The sequence below is a fragment of the Cantharellus anzutake genome (assembly GCF_015039405.1).
Source record: "Cantharellus anzutake strain C23 chromosome Unknown EI90scaffold_38, whole genome shotgun sequence".
NCBI classification, from domain to species: domain Eukaryota; kingdom Fungi; phylum Basidiomycota; class Agaricomycetes; order Cantharellales; family Hydnaceae; genus Cantharellus; species Cantharellus anzutake.
In genome coordinates, this window is record NW_024066988.1 from 666,043 (window position 1) to 680,492 (window position 14,450).

The following is a 14,450-nucleotide window of genomic DNA, read 5'->3' on the forward strand; positions in this document are numbered from 1 at the left end:
TATTTTTTGTCCTATCATTGGACAGGGAAGTAGGAACAAGAGAAGAGAGAGAAGAGAAGAGAAGAGAAGAGAAGAGAAGAGAAGTGGAATGATCTACAGAAGTAGTCGGAGGTGGAAGATGAGGAGAAGGTGAAACATCAGCAACACTATCTACAACAGGTAGGACATTAACTGGAGGGTCAACATTGAGAGGAGGAAATAGACCATTAGAAAGGGAGAAAGAGATGGGAATGTGGAGGGAGGACAAGTCGGAAATGGAAGATGTGTTTAGGCATACTTCTTTGAGTGCATGGAGGGAAGAATCACAACCCCCAGTCTGTGCAGAGTCCACAGGGGTGTGGACTAATTTTTTGCCTCTGTGGAAGCAGATCCTTGCTCTTCAGTCTGGGCCATGTGGGCCTTAGATGTGCAAGAAGAAGACTTAGGGCAGTCCTTGACCATGTGGCCAGACTGTCCACAGAACATGCAAAGTTCCTCATTGAGACGATGCTTATGCTCTTGTGGCGTGAGCTTGCCATTGTCTCCGAGTTTTGATGAGAGGTCCGGCTTGGCAGAGCTCACCTTGGACTTCTTGTTGTCCTTTGGAGGCTTGCTACTGGAAGTGGGACTGAACGAGGAGGAGGAAGGGACGGTGTTGGAGCAGGAAGTGGTAGTGGTCTTGTTGGAGACATTGGAGGTGGAGGGTTTTGCATGATGAGTTACTTCGGATTTATGCTCCCAATAGCATGCATCGAAAGTCTGTAATAAGGTGCGAAGTTCCGAAAGGGAAGAAGGTTTCCCTACCCTGGAAATGTCATCTTTGATATGTTCCGGCAATCTGTTATAGAAAAAATGGCGGAGCATGGCTTCTCCATAACCATGAAGTTGTGACGCATGTCGGTTGAACTTGATGACGTACTTGTTGATATGGTGACCATCCTTCATGTCTAGGGTCATGAGTTGGACTTCAGCATCGCCCACAGGATCGTGAGGACCGAAGTTGGTCTGGAGTTCATTGACAAACTCCTGGTAGTTATTCATCCAATGAGGATGAAGTAAGGAATTTTGGTTGAACAGTAGGTCCAGCTCAAACCAATCAAGAGCCATCCCCTTGAGGTAGGACTGCATGAAGATAACCTTGGCGTGATCACTAGCAAGAGCAAGGGGGTGGTCCTGGAAATTCAGTTCACACTGGACCAGGAATACTCGGAGTTCACAGGGGTCTTTTCTGTTGAACTGTTCGGGCTCACGGACCTTGGTCCAGAGAGCAGAGGATGGTGGAGGAGGTGGTCGACTGGTGTGATGAGCCAAGCTGGCGACAGCCTGGGCTAGCTGTGTAATAGCTACGTTGGGGATGGGCTCGGCGTTGTCAGTGACTGGAACAGTAGGGATAGGAGGGTCATCAGGGGGAGGGTCAACGAAATCGGGGACCTTAGAGCTGAGTCCAAAGAAGTGGACTGGATCGATGGGTATGGCTCCTAGCAGATTGGATTGGATCGGATCCGGATCAGATTCCGTGGATTTTTAGAGGTTTGAAATAAAATCCGTATCTGGTGGTTAAAAATCTGCGGATATGCGGATCAACTGCGGATTGTAGATAAAATGTTCCAAAGTTGCATTTCGTCAGAATTGTCCTTGACGAGAGCTTTCTAACAATCCCAAATTTGTCCATATTGGTGGAGAACTGATGGAAATATGGGGAGAATGGTGGAAACCTTGGAGGTCAAATGCCTAATTTGGGAATAACAGGCCTGGGTGGTCAAATAAGACTTGAAAAAATTGGAAGAAAATATAGAAACATAGGAGGGGTATCTAGAACAGTAGCGACAATAGATCCGCAGATTAGAAACCGCGGATATTATCCTGTCAAAAGCCAAATATGCATCCACAGATTTTCAGATAAATCTGCGGATATCCAAGTGTTATCCGATCCGCTAGGAACCCTATCTATGGGTTGTTCAGTGGTGTCTCTGAAGTCGGAATCTGCAACTGGTGATCGATTTCTAACAGGGTGCATGATCGGAGTTGATGGGAGAGGGGTTTCTAAATTAGAGAAGCTTCAGAACTCAACTGGGTTTCTCGCCAGATGACTAGGACCAGGCTGCGAGGGTTTGGGAGATGGGGAGGCTGAGTTAGGAACTAATGTATGTAGTTGTGAACGAGTGTGGGGAACTTTGGGTGCCAAACAAGATGTGTACTGTCAGGGAGTGATAAAATACTGTCAGAGACCAGGTGTGGGACAAGGGAGATGTCCCCATGGTGGAGGGCTTCAGCCTCAGCGACTTAGACCAGGAGCGCTGTGCCTAGTTACATGTCCATGCCCTAACTTACTGACCAGCAACAAGAACCAAAAGAGGGGAACTCTAGTCGATTTTATCACTAGGGTGTAACCTATCTACAAGTTATGTATATATAGTTACATAGAGGGTGGGCCTGTGAACAGTGGGGCTGAGTGGAGCAGAGCTAACGGAGTTACATGTTAGCTGACTGAATATTACTGACAAGTTGGGTTACAGGGTGTCAGGGCATGCCGCTCCGCTCCGCACCGCACCCTCCTGTTGCTCCTCTTTCCCTTTCTTCCTTCCTTTCTTTCTTTATATGGATGACCTCTCCTCTTACCCATGTAGCACAGACGTGTCCGACACCAAGTACTCCATGTGGGTACTGCGCCACCGGATGTGCCATGCATCCTCATTTGTACTTCTCTCCTCTGACACTCGGGATCGCCCTCGGAGCCATCCACAATAGCCCGGCTCCACCCAGGCTGACATGGCACCCCCCATGTGACCCGTTCCGACCTGTATATAAACCGAGCCAAAGCAGAACCGAAGTAGCCTTCTTCTCATTACTGCTTCAGGCAAGTGCCTTACTCTAGCTTGGTTTACTTTAGTTTAGCCTTTCATCCTAATAACAATCATTACTGCTTCAGCCTAAGAAGCCAGACAGGACACAAGCCCGAGTGAGGGCCTCTCACCATACATTCCCATCACTCCACTGCTGCCCAGGCCACTAGCACTGGGGGCTATGCTGCTACCTCCACCTCTCCTGTACCATCCCTGACAGCAGAAGAAGGCTTCAACCTAGTCTCCCCCACCTCCTCCAGCATGGTGACCAAGGAGCAGTACCAGGACCTGCTGACCAGGTTCCAGGAACTGCAAGCAATCCTCGAGAGCAGAATCCAAAACCCACCACCTGCACCTGCACCCATGCCCGCACCCACACCTGCACCCAAACCCAAAGCACCCAAGGTCACCGCACCCATGTCAGGGCTCGGTCCTCGATCAGGGACAGCCCGACCTCAGGCCTGGGTGTGTGCAGTGTTCTGGGTGGTTGGGTGCTAGACCCTGTCCTCAGCTCCTCAAACTCACTGAAGGGACTAAGCGGGGATTGAGTTGTCATGTATTACAGAGGGTAACTACAACTTGCCTAAGCGGGGATTGAGTTGAGAAGAAGGGTAAGTTTCCCTATTCCCCGCTTGGTTACTATAAAAGGGAAGTGTACTGTACAGTTCATAACGTGACTCCGGGTAGAAGCCGAGCATGTTCCCGTGACTCGGAAAAGGTGTCACATGGGTTAAGGCGAGTTGCTCGCCTTGACCCACGTGATTTTTCCCACGGGCTCACATGCGGGCTGAAGTTGTGAGAGATATGTAGGGATGGGGAGGTCAGGGAAGTGGGGGAAGTCTGGGAAGGTGGTTCTGGGGTGTGGTTGGGTGCCCTGACAGCGGGGTCAGGGGCTGATCCCTGACAACCCACCACCTTCACTGGCATGAGCGAGGACCTTGACTGCTTCAAAGTGGAATGCAGGATCTATTTCCATGTCCATGCAGCAGAGTTCCCCGACACTCTGTCCCAGATCCTCTTCATCTTATCATACATGAAAGGAGGAGCTGCAGGAGCGTGGGCAACACAGCACACAATTGCGCTGCTGACGGCGGGATCTCCTGCAACCACTATGGACGACTTCATGGCGGAGCTCGACACCATGTTCCAAGATCCAAACCGTGAAGCCACTGCCCAACAGAAGCTTGCCACCCTGTGGCAAGGTACCGACTCCGTGGATAAGATTATCCAGGAGTTCGAGATCCACGGCCCTGCCTCATGGCTGGGTGACATGGGGCTGGTGGACCGCTTTGAACAAGCGATCAATGTGCAGCTCCACAAGAGCATCTATTGCCTGCATCCCATGCCAAGGACTTGGGCAGAATGGAAACGAGAAGCCACCCTCTTCAACAACCAGTGGCAGCGCTTCCAGGTGACGCAACCCTGCCTCCCCCTGCGAGACCGCCACTGCCAACCCCCCAGCCCTTCACATGCCTGCCACCTGTTAGAATGGGGCGGATTCGGACGACTCCGGAGTGGAATTGGAGACTTAGCGTGGAAGGACCTCGGCCTCAGCGACTCAGGCAGAGCGCTGTGCCATTGCTGGTTGTCCTAGGGGTCCCTAATTTCGGATCTAGCAGAGGGAAAGTCTCTTGGGGGGAATTCATGTCGATTTTGGACTGAGGTTACAAGTTACTATGTACATTGTATATAAGGAGGGGTCCGGAATCAAAAGGAGCGAGGGTACTCTGAAAGGAGACAAAGGGAGCTGGAAAGAGGAACAACACTGAGGGTCAAGGGTTTGACTCAATGGTGTTTCCCAAAGGTGAAGGGCCAAGGCCCAAGGAGGAAGGAAGGAGGTTGGGAGTGGGGAATGGCTAGCTGACTGAATAGAAAGGAAGCAGTAGCCCAAATAGGAATGAGGGAGAATAGCGGAATTGAGTAGGACAATGCAATAGTTGCAAGGTCCGAGGTAAGTCCGGAAAGTCCGAACTCGGAAGTTAAACTCCGGAATACAAACATAATTAAATGGAATGAGCTAACCAATACAATGGGTATAAGCGGAGGTGGGGTCAAAGTCCGAGGTCGGAGCTAAGACCGGAGGTTCCGGAGATGGAGATGTGAATGGGATTCCGGAGCGGAGGTCCGGAGTCAGGAGCTTAGGTTTTGTGTACTCGTCTGGAAGGTGTCGAGGTTGGGGTTGGACCCGGAATGTTCCGGAGTCGGACCAAAGGTGGTGTCCGAGCCGGAGGTGGGATAACCTCTTGGGAGTCGGCAAGGAGGAGGTGATGGAAGGGAAGTAGGAACTCCAGAAGTCAGGTTCAGAGTTCCGGGAGCCTGGAGCGGAGGTCGGGATTGTATGGATATGACACCACCCGGACCCCTGCTGGGATCTGCTGCCGCCCCCATGACCCCCACAGCCATGGCCCTGCACCCCCCAGCTCCGCTCCCTCAGCCAATGGACCTTGACTGTTTGAGGGCAGACCAGCAATGAGGGCTATGCCACAACTGCAATGCCCCAGGGCACTTTGCATGAGACTGCCCCCTCCCAAAAGTTTGCCGAATATGCCGCATGCACCCAGAGGACCTTCAAGCACTCGCAGAAGGGCTGAGAAGCCAGCTGATGGGGACACCTGAAAGAGATGAAGAGGGAGAGGAAGCAGACCCCCTGGAGGATTTTCAGGAAGGTGACTGGTGAGGGATGTGTCCTGGCTGCCTATGAGCAATAGTACCCAGTGTCAAAAACCCTGAACCAAGATAAAGGTGCATGAGTCCAAATGCAGGTGGGGCTCAACTAGAGGGGATCCGAGAGCTCTGGTAGTGAACCGAAGCTTCTCCAGGAAGCCTGGGTCTGCTGGGTGGTACAAGAGGCTCTAAGAAGGACATGGTGTTGTGGGGACAAGTCCGTGCGGGTTAAAACGAGCCTCATTGCACACTTCACCCTTTACTGCATCAGGGATTAGGATTGGTGAGTTGGGGTAATAGTAGGAGTTGTAGAGGTTGTAGAGGTGGTTCTGACGAGTCCAAGATCGTTGGATTTGGTTGGGTTGTTGAGGAGATATGACATTTTCTTTATTATCTTTACTATTTTCATTCATTCATGCATGTGACTTTCCTTTTCTATTTGGATCGGACTCTTCCGTGACACTATATAGTAGTTAGAGAGGGTTATCAGCACCGTACCCAAGGACCCCACTACATCTGTCTGACACTAGAGAGAGACCTACCCCCCCCCAGACCTGAGTTACGAGTCTAGCTGGATAGACCTGTTACAATGGCCTCAGTGACTCGGAGGGAGCGCTGTGCCTCCATTACGTCTCAGTTAGTCCTTTTATTTCATGTGTCTGAGGTATCTTGTAGGAAGGGGTCAGGATTCACTCATAGAGGGACTTGGGGTAACTTTTAGTCAAGATTAGAACTGGGGTACAACAGGTTCTAATCTACAAGTATTTATATATGGAGGAAGGAGAAGGACTTTAGTCAAAGTCCGAGTGATAATGGAAAACACCGAAAGGCCCCAAACGATATCCTTAATGGGGAACCGAGGTGTCGGGTTGAGGAGGGTGGAAGGCTGGAGGATAAATGGGAACGAGAAATGGGTAGAGGGAGTTAGCTGACTGAATGGAAAGAAGACAACAGTCACACTACAAATGGAAGGTGACTAATTTATGATGACGTGAGCAGGATCACTGGAGGATGTGGGTAGCTCCGAAGGCAGAGTTACATATCCGAAGGATATTGGGTGACTCCAATAAATGAAATGGGAGGGGGAAAGGTTTAGAGGTATGTCACAGGATGTCGGAGATCTGTCGGGAGGTGGAGCAAATCTGGAGTCTCTGAAGGTTCCGACTCGGGGCCAAGCTTCCGGGATGGGAGTGGCCAAGGTCAAGTGTGCCGAGATCCAGGCTGGAGCTGAGACAGTTGGGAAGGAAGGTGACATTGGGAAGTGGGGGGGTATGGTGTAGGGGATGGTGAGGTTGTTAGGAAAGTGTAGTGAGGTGGGAGAGTGTGGGGTCAGGATTCTGGGATATGACACCCAGTGTAAATACTGAGATACGTGTGAGTCGCCGTTGTCCAAATTCCACCGGGTAATTGCTAAGAAACAGAGGAAAACCACATCCTCAACCAAGAAAGGCATGAAAGCCACTGGCCCACCACCGGAGGTGGCCGTCTCCCCACCTGCCATCTACATGCTTGCCAAACAGTCCCCCTGCTCCCTCAACATGAAAGTAAAGGTGACCATGTTACCATCCCTCACCACGGTCACTGTTTCGGTGCTGTTAGACTCCGGCATGACTGGGAACTTCATAAGCCCAGACTTCATCCAGAAGCATGGGCTTGAGACAACCCTGCTCCCCCAGCCCATCCCAGTGCACAATGTAGATGGAATGCCAAACGAGAATGGGGCCATCACTGAAGAGCTGGAAGCCCTGTTGACATTTGGCCAACACACAGAGTGGGCCCGCTTCGCCATGGCAAACCTAGGGCAGCAGTCCCTTATCATCGGGCACTTGTGGCTGCTACACCATAACCCAGAGGTCGACTGGGCATGGCAGAAGGTCATCATGTCCCATTGCCCCTCCTCCTGCCGGTCGCAGCAAACAACTGCTGAGCAGCCCCCCGAAGTGGAGCCTGGGGACAGGATCTACACTGCCATAATCCCACCAGAGTGGGGGCACAACCTAAGGGCAATGACCATGCTGTCCCAATGCCTAGTGGAGGAAGCCCAAGATGCGGAGGCGAAACCACTGACGCTAGAAGAGCTGGTGCCTGAGCACTACAGGGACTTCCAGGATGTATTCTCGAAGGAGGCCTTTGACATGCTGCCCCCTTGGAAGCCCTGGGACCATGCTATTGATCTAACCCCAGATGCTGTTAGAGACCGGATTGAGATGAAGGAGTTGTCTCCGTGGCAGAGGGCTTCGGCCTCAGCGACTCAGACCAGGAGTGCTGTGCCAAGTTACACGTCCATGCCCTAATTTACTTACTGGCAACAAGAACTAAAGGGGGATCAACTCTAGTCGATTTTATCACTGAGGTGTAACCTATGTACAAGTTAAGTATATATATAGTTACAGCAAGGGCAGACCTGTGAATGGCAAGGCTGAGTGGAGTGGAGCTAACGGAGTTAAGCATTAGCTGATTGAATATTACCAACAAGTTGGGTTACAGGGTTAGCGGAATGGCAGGCGATAACCCAGAAACAGAAAGGAGGGATAGGCCTGAAGGTGGACTTGCAGGGCAAGCAAGTGAATTGCCCAGCAGAGGCGGGAGTGCACTAGCGGATGTCAGAGCTGTCCGGAAGCCTTCGGGGCTCCATACTTAGGGAGGTGTAGGTAATATATTGAAAAGAGGGGGTGGTGACCATTGAGGGAGGTGGAGGTGATTGCGGAATATGAGAGCTCCGAGGTTAGTGAAGAAGGAGCAGAGGTAGTCTGGAAGGATCGGAGGTAGTGGAAGACGATGGCCATGGATGGATATGACAGATGCCAAACTCCCTAGAGGCAAAACCTTCCCCCTATCCTGACCGGAACAGAAAGAGCTGGATGAGTTCCTACGTGAGAACCTGCGAAACGGGCGCATATGCCCATCAAAGTTGCCAATGGGTGCCCCCATATTCTTCATCAAGAAGAAGGATGGGTCCCTGCACCTGGTCCAGGATTACCAAAAGCTTAAAAAAATAATGGTCAAGAACTTGTACCCCCTCCCACTCATTTCTGATGTCCTCACGTGCCTTTGAAATGCAAAGTATTTCTCGGCACTAGATCTGCACTGGGGGTTCAACAACGTATGGATCAAAGACAGCGATGAGTGGAAAGCGGTGTTTGCAACCAACTGGGGCCTGTTCAAACCCATGGTGATGTTCTTTGGGCTATGCAACTCCCCGGCAACCTTCCAGACCATGATGAACGACATCCTTCGGGACTTCATTGACTGAGAGGTTGTTATCTGCTACATGGATGACATCCTGATCTTCACGTCCACCCTAGAGGAACATTGGAAGGTCATGTGGGAAGTGCTGGAAACGCTGTGGAGGAGGAAGCTCTTCCTCAAACCGGAAAAGTGCAAGTTTGAGTGGCACCGCATCAAATACCTCGGACTTGTCATCTCCGAGGGTAGTGTTGCCATGGACCCAGTGAAGGTCCAAGGGGTCCTTGACTGGCCAATGCCAACAAGGGTGAAGGAGGTACAATCCTTCCTGAGCTTCATAAACTTCTACTGTCGCTTCATCAAGGACTTCTCCGAGATGGCATGGCCACTCCATGCCCTGACCCACAAAGCAAAGGCCTGGACATGGGGGGAGAATGAAGAGCGTGCCTTCGGTGCCCTCAAGGCTGCCATCACCTCCACCCCCATCCCTGCTTTTCCTGCTGACTCTGGCCACTACAAACTCGAATGCAATGCCTCCAACTTTGCCACTGGTGCTGTGCTGTCCCAGTTCCAAACTGACAGTGAGTTCCACCCTATCGCCTTCATGTCCAAGAGCTTCACTGAAGTAGAACGCAACTACGAAATCTATGACAAAGAAATGCTCGCAATAGTCTGAGCGCTAGAAGAGTGGCATCACTTCATAGAAGGGGCTGAGGAGAAGGTCGATATCTACATGGACCACTGCAACCTAGGCTACTTCTGCACCATGCAGAGGCTGAATTGCCACCAAGTGCGGTGGTCACTATTCCTGTCCCGCTTCCACTTCACCCTCATCCACCAACCAGGGAAACTCATGGGGAAACCAGATGCCCTCTCCTGCCGTGCTGACCACCCAAAGGGAAGGGATGACAACGACAGCCTGACCCTCCTACAGCCAGAATGGTTTAAAGCCCATGCGACTTAGGCTGTCACAGTGGAGGGAGAGGAGGTGGCCATCCTGGAAAGAATACATGCAGCGAAAGACCATGACAAGAAGGTAGTGAAAGCGCTGAAGGAGCTGGGAGATGGAACCCTCAGGACAGATGAATGGAGCAGAGATGGAGAGTTGGTCCTCTACTGGGGAAAGGTATATGTCCTGAAGGACCCACAACTCTGCCACGACCTGGTTCGGCTACACCACGACATGCAGGCGACGGGACACCTGGGGTAATGGAAAACCCTGGAGCTCATCTCCTGTGACTACTGGTGGCTCCAGATGGCGGAGTATGTAGGCTGTTACATGATGGGGTGCGACACCTGCAATCGAGTCAAGTCATTCCCCTTGCAGAAGGTGGGGAAGCTCATGCCAAACAAGATCCCCACCTGCTGCTGGCAGGTAATCTTTGTGGATATGATCGGAGAACTCCCTGAGTCAAAGGGCTACAATGCCATCCTAGTGGTGGTGGACTGCCTCTCCAAGCGCATCCATGCAATCCCTACAGTCACAGTGGTAGACTCAGCTGGAATCGCCCAACTCTTCCTCAAACACATCTGGAAGCATCATGGGCTCCCCAAGGAGATTCTCAGCGACAGAGGGAGTGCCTTTGTCTCTCAGTTCTCCAAAGAGCTAGCGGCCCTACTAGCGGTCAAGCTGACCCCTTCAGTGCCTTACCACCCAAAGATGGATGGACAGACAGAGTGGGTAAACCAGGAGATAGAAGCCTACCTCTGAGTGTTTGTTAACCACCACCAGGATGACTGGGCGGACTGGCTCCCGCTAGCGGAGTTCTCCCATAATAACCGCATCCACACCTCAACCTGCCACACCCCCTTTGAGCTTGACACAGGCCAACACCCCAGGATGGGGACAGAACCCACTCGTGCATCAGAAGTCGAAGCTGCAGACATGTTCACCTCGAGACTGATGAAAATGCAGGAAGAGGCGAAGGCAGCGCTAGAGCATGCAGCAGAAGAGATGGCCTGCTACTATGACCAAAACTGAGAGGTAGTGCCCAAGTACAGGGAAGGCGATCAAGTCTGGCTCAGCACCCAAAACTCCAGCTCACAGCGCGACAAAGGGGAGTCCACCCAGTGGTATCAGTAACAAATGTCCGGCCCTACCGCCCAGATGGGATCACCGAACGACCTGCTGACCCCTGCCCAGGCCCCGAAATCATAGATGGAGGGGAAGAGTACGAAGTCAAGAAGGTCCTCAACTCCCACTGGTGCTGCAGGAAGTGCTGGTATCTGGTGAAATTCATGGGCTGGCCAAACTCCGAAAACGAGTGGCTACCTGGCCAATGTGTGTGACCGGATCGAGGAGTTCCACAGAGCACACCCAGATGCCCCAGGCAGAGAGCGAGAAAACCCCCTAGCCACTTCGAGGCAAAGTGGCTTAAGGAGGGGGTTGTCATATCCATCCACAGCCATCATCTTCCACTACCTCCGACCCTTCTGGACTACCTCTGCTCCTTCTTCACTAACCTCGGAGCTCCCATATTCCGCAATCACCTCCACCTCCCTCGATGGTCACCACCCCCTCTTTTCAATATATTACCTATGCCTCCCTAAGTATGGAGCCCCAAAGGCCTCCAGACAGCTCTGACGTCTGCTGGCGCACTCCTGCCCCCACTGGGCAATTCACTTGCTTGCCCTGCAAGTCTACCTTCGTGTTAGAATGGGCGGAAATGGACAACTCCGGAGTGGAATCGGAGACTTAGCGTGGAGGGACCTTGGCCTCAGCGACTCAAGCGGAGCGCTGTGCCATTGCTGTTTGTCCATTTGGTCCTTAATTTCACAGTAGGTGAGCAGGAAGTCTCTAGGGGGCATTTCAGGTCGATTTCGGACTGAAACCAAGACGAGTATGTACAAGCGCCGATATATATAATGGAAGGGGCAAAAGCACAAGGAGAACAAAGGGTGACCGAATCGGAACAAAGATGTCCGAATGGGAACAAAGGGTAGAGGGAGCGGAGCGGTACCGAAGGTCATAGGGCAAGACCTGTGATATGTCCGAAAGGAGGTAGGGAGGGCGAGGCCCAGAGGGGCAGGAGGATGAGGGGAAGTGGGGATGATGACTAACTGGCTAGAATAGGAAGAAGCAGTAGTCCAAATAGGGATGAGGGGAAAACGCGAGAAATACATTACAAGCGGCGAGAGTGCCAAAGGCGGTCCACGAAGCTCGGGGGTTGCGGAGCTTACAGAGGTTACGGAGGCGGGGTTGAAAGTCCAAGGGAATTGGCAATGGTGTTCACGTAGTATGAGGTCACCAATGCAATGGACTAAGACCGAGGTGGAGTCAAAGTCCGAGGTAGGGACTATGACGGAGGCTCGGAGTAAGGTACGAACAGTGTCCGAGTGCGAAGTACGGAACAGCGGTGGAAGGTCGTAACTTGGCGGAAGGGTGGCAGAGGGGTAACAGAGGGAGAAGAGAGGGGAAAGGTAAGGAAGAGGGAGTGGCGGAAAGGAGAGTAGTCAGGTCCGAAGGTGAGTATCGGAGCGGATGGGGGAAGCGTAGGGGGATGACGGGAGGGTGGAGGTGTTGTGAAGGGGGAGCAGAGTAGTAGGAAGGGTGGAGGGGCGGTGTTCGGTCCGAGATGAGTATCGGAGCGGACGGAGACAGGGTCGGAGAGGTAAGGGGGAGGTGTGTTTGCCAAGACCGAAGGTGAGTATCGGAACGGCAATGGTAGGTTATGACTCCGGAGGTGAAAAGGGTGGAGGTCCGGAAGTCGGGTCGGGGTCGGGTATGCACGGATATGACACTTCGGGCCTATCCCTCCTTTCCGTTTCTGGGTTATTGCCTGCCACTCCGCTAACTCCGTAACCCGACTTGTTGGTAATATTCAATTGGCTAATGTTTAACTCCGTTAGCTCCGCTCCGCTCGGTCCTGCCATTCACAGGCCCGCTTCGATGTAACTATATATACTTAACTTGTAGATAGGTTACACTCCAGTGATAAAATCGACTAGAGTTGATCCCCCTTTAGTTCTCGTTGCCAGTAAGTAAATTAGGGTACAGACGTGTAACTTGGCACAGCACTCCTGGTCTGAGTCACTGAGGCCGAAGCCCTCTGCCACGGAGACAACTCCTTCATCTCGATCTGGTCTCTAACAGGGGTGATGTCAGGGCACGCTGCTCTGCTCTGCTCTGCACCCTCCCATTGCTCCTCTCCCTTTCTCCTTTGTCTTTCCTCTTTCCCTTTCTTTCTTCCTTTCTTTCTTTATACAGATGACCTCTCCTCTTACCCATGTAGCACGGATGCATCCAATGCTGAGTACTCCATGTGGGTACTGTGCCGCTGGATACGCCATGCATCCTCATTTGTACTTCTCTCCTCTGACACTCGGGATCACATGCGGAGCCATCTGCGATAGCCTGGCTCCACCTGGGCTGACATGGCGCTCCCCATGTGACCTGTTCCCACCTGTATATAAACCGAGCTGAAGCAGAACCAAAGAAGTAGCCTTCTTCGCATTACTGCTTCAGGCAAGTACCTTACTCTAGCTTAGTTTAGTTTAGTTTAGCCTTTCATCCTAATAACAATCATTACTGCTTCAGCCTAAGAAGCCAGACAGGGATGTGAGCCCGAGTGAGGGCCTCTCGCCATACATTCCTGTCACTCTGCTGCCACTCAGGCCACTACCTCTGCCTCTCCTGTACCGTCCCTGACACAGGGTTAGTGGAGTGGCGGGCTATAACCCAGAAATGGAAAGGAGGGATCAGCCTGAAGGTAGGCTTGCAGGGAAAGCAACTGAGTTGCCCAGTGGAGGTGGGAGTGCACTAGCGGACGTTGGAGCTGTCCAGAGGCCTTTGGGGCTCTGTACTTAGGGAGGCATAGGTAATATATTGAATTGAGGGGGTGGTGACCATCAGGGGAGTTGGAGGTAGTTGTGGAATCCAGAGGCTCCGAGGTTAGTGACAAAGGAGTGGAGGTGATCTGGAAGGACTGGAGGTAGTGGGAGGTGATGGCTGTGGATGGATATGACATTGACTTTCAGCCATTGCCAGCCACTATGCAGCCCATTTGCTTCCAGTTGCTTCTGGACCCTTCAGCCTTTGGCCCAGGTCCACTTCCATTCTCATATCCCAGATCTTCTGCCTCCCTCCACTCTATCCATACATGACTCCACTAGCCCTCCCAATCTCTCTCCACTACCTCCGGTCGATGCCAATGAACCTAGGACTACCTCCTGCTCCAACTCTCTCCCGCTCTGCCACCCACCTATGTCCACATCACCTCTGGACCTCCACCACCATACCTCCACCTCCTCAGAACCCTTGTTTGAAGGAGGTGGGCTTGCTCATTGTTGATGAATCCCAACTTGTCATTCCACCCTCCTTCCTACCTCTGGTCTCCACACCTCTGGTATCTCCTCACCTCCAGTACCTCCTCCCTTCTGGTACCTCCTCATTCCTATATTACCTCCAGTCTTGATAATCTTATTGTTTTATCATTTGATATTTTCTATAACCCCAATCTTCCGGACTACAACTTCCGGGCTCCAGACCTTTCTGGATGCTGTCAGGGCACAGCCTAACCAGCTACCCTGACTCCCTATGCCGGAAGGGAGTTGCTGTAAGATGATCTGGAGAGATCCAAAGAACACAGGTAATCTCGCTTAGCTCCCGCTTCCTATCTTCCGTCCACATGTCACCCCTTTCCCACACCTCGCTTATGATTATCCGAATGAATAGTTATCTTTTCGTGTCGTCATTCTATCGGTTATCTTCTATCTCGTTGTAGCCACACTCTAGTGGGTAGCGGTACCCATGTATATAACTCCTATCTCCACTGAGGG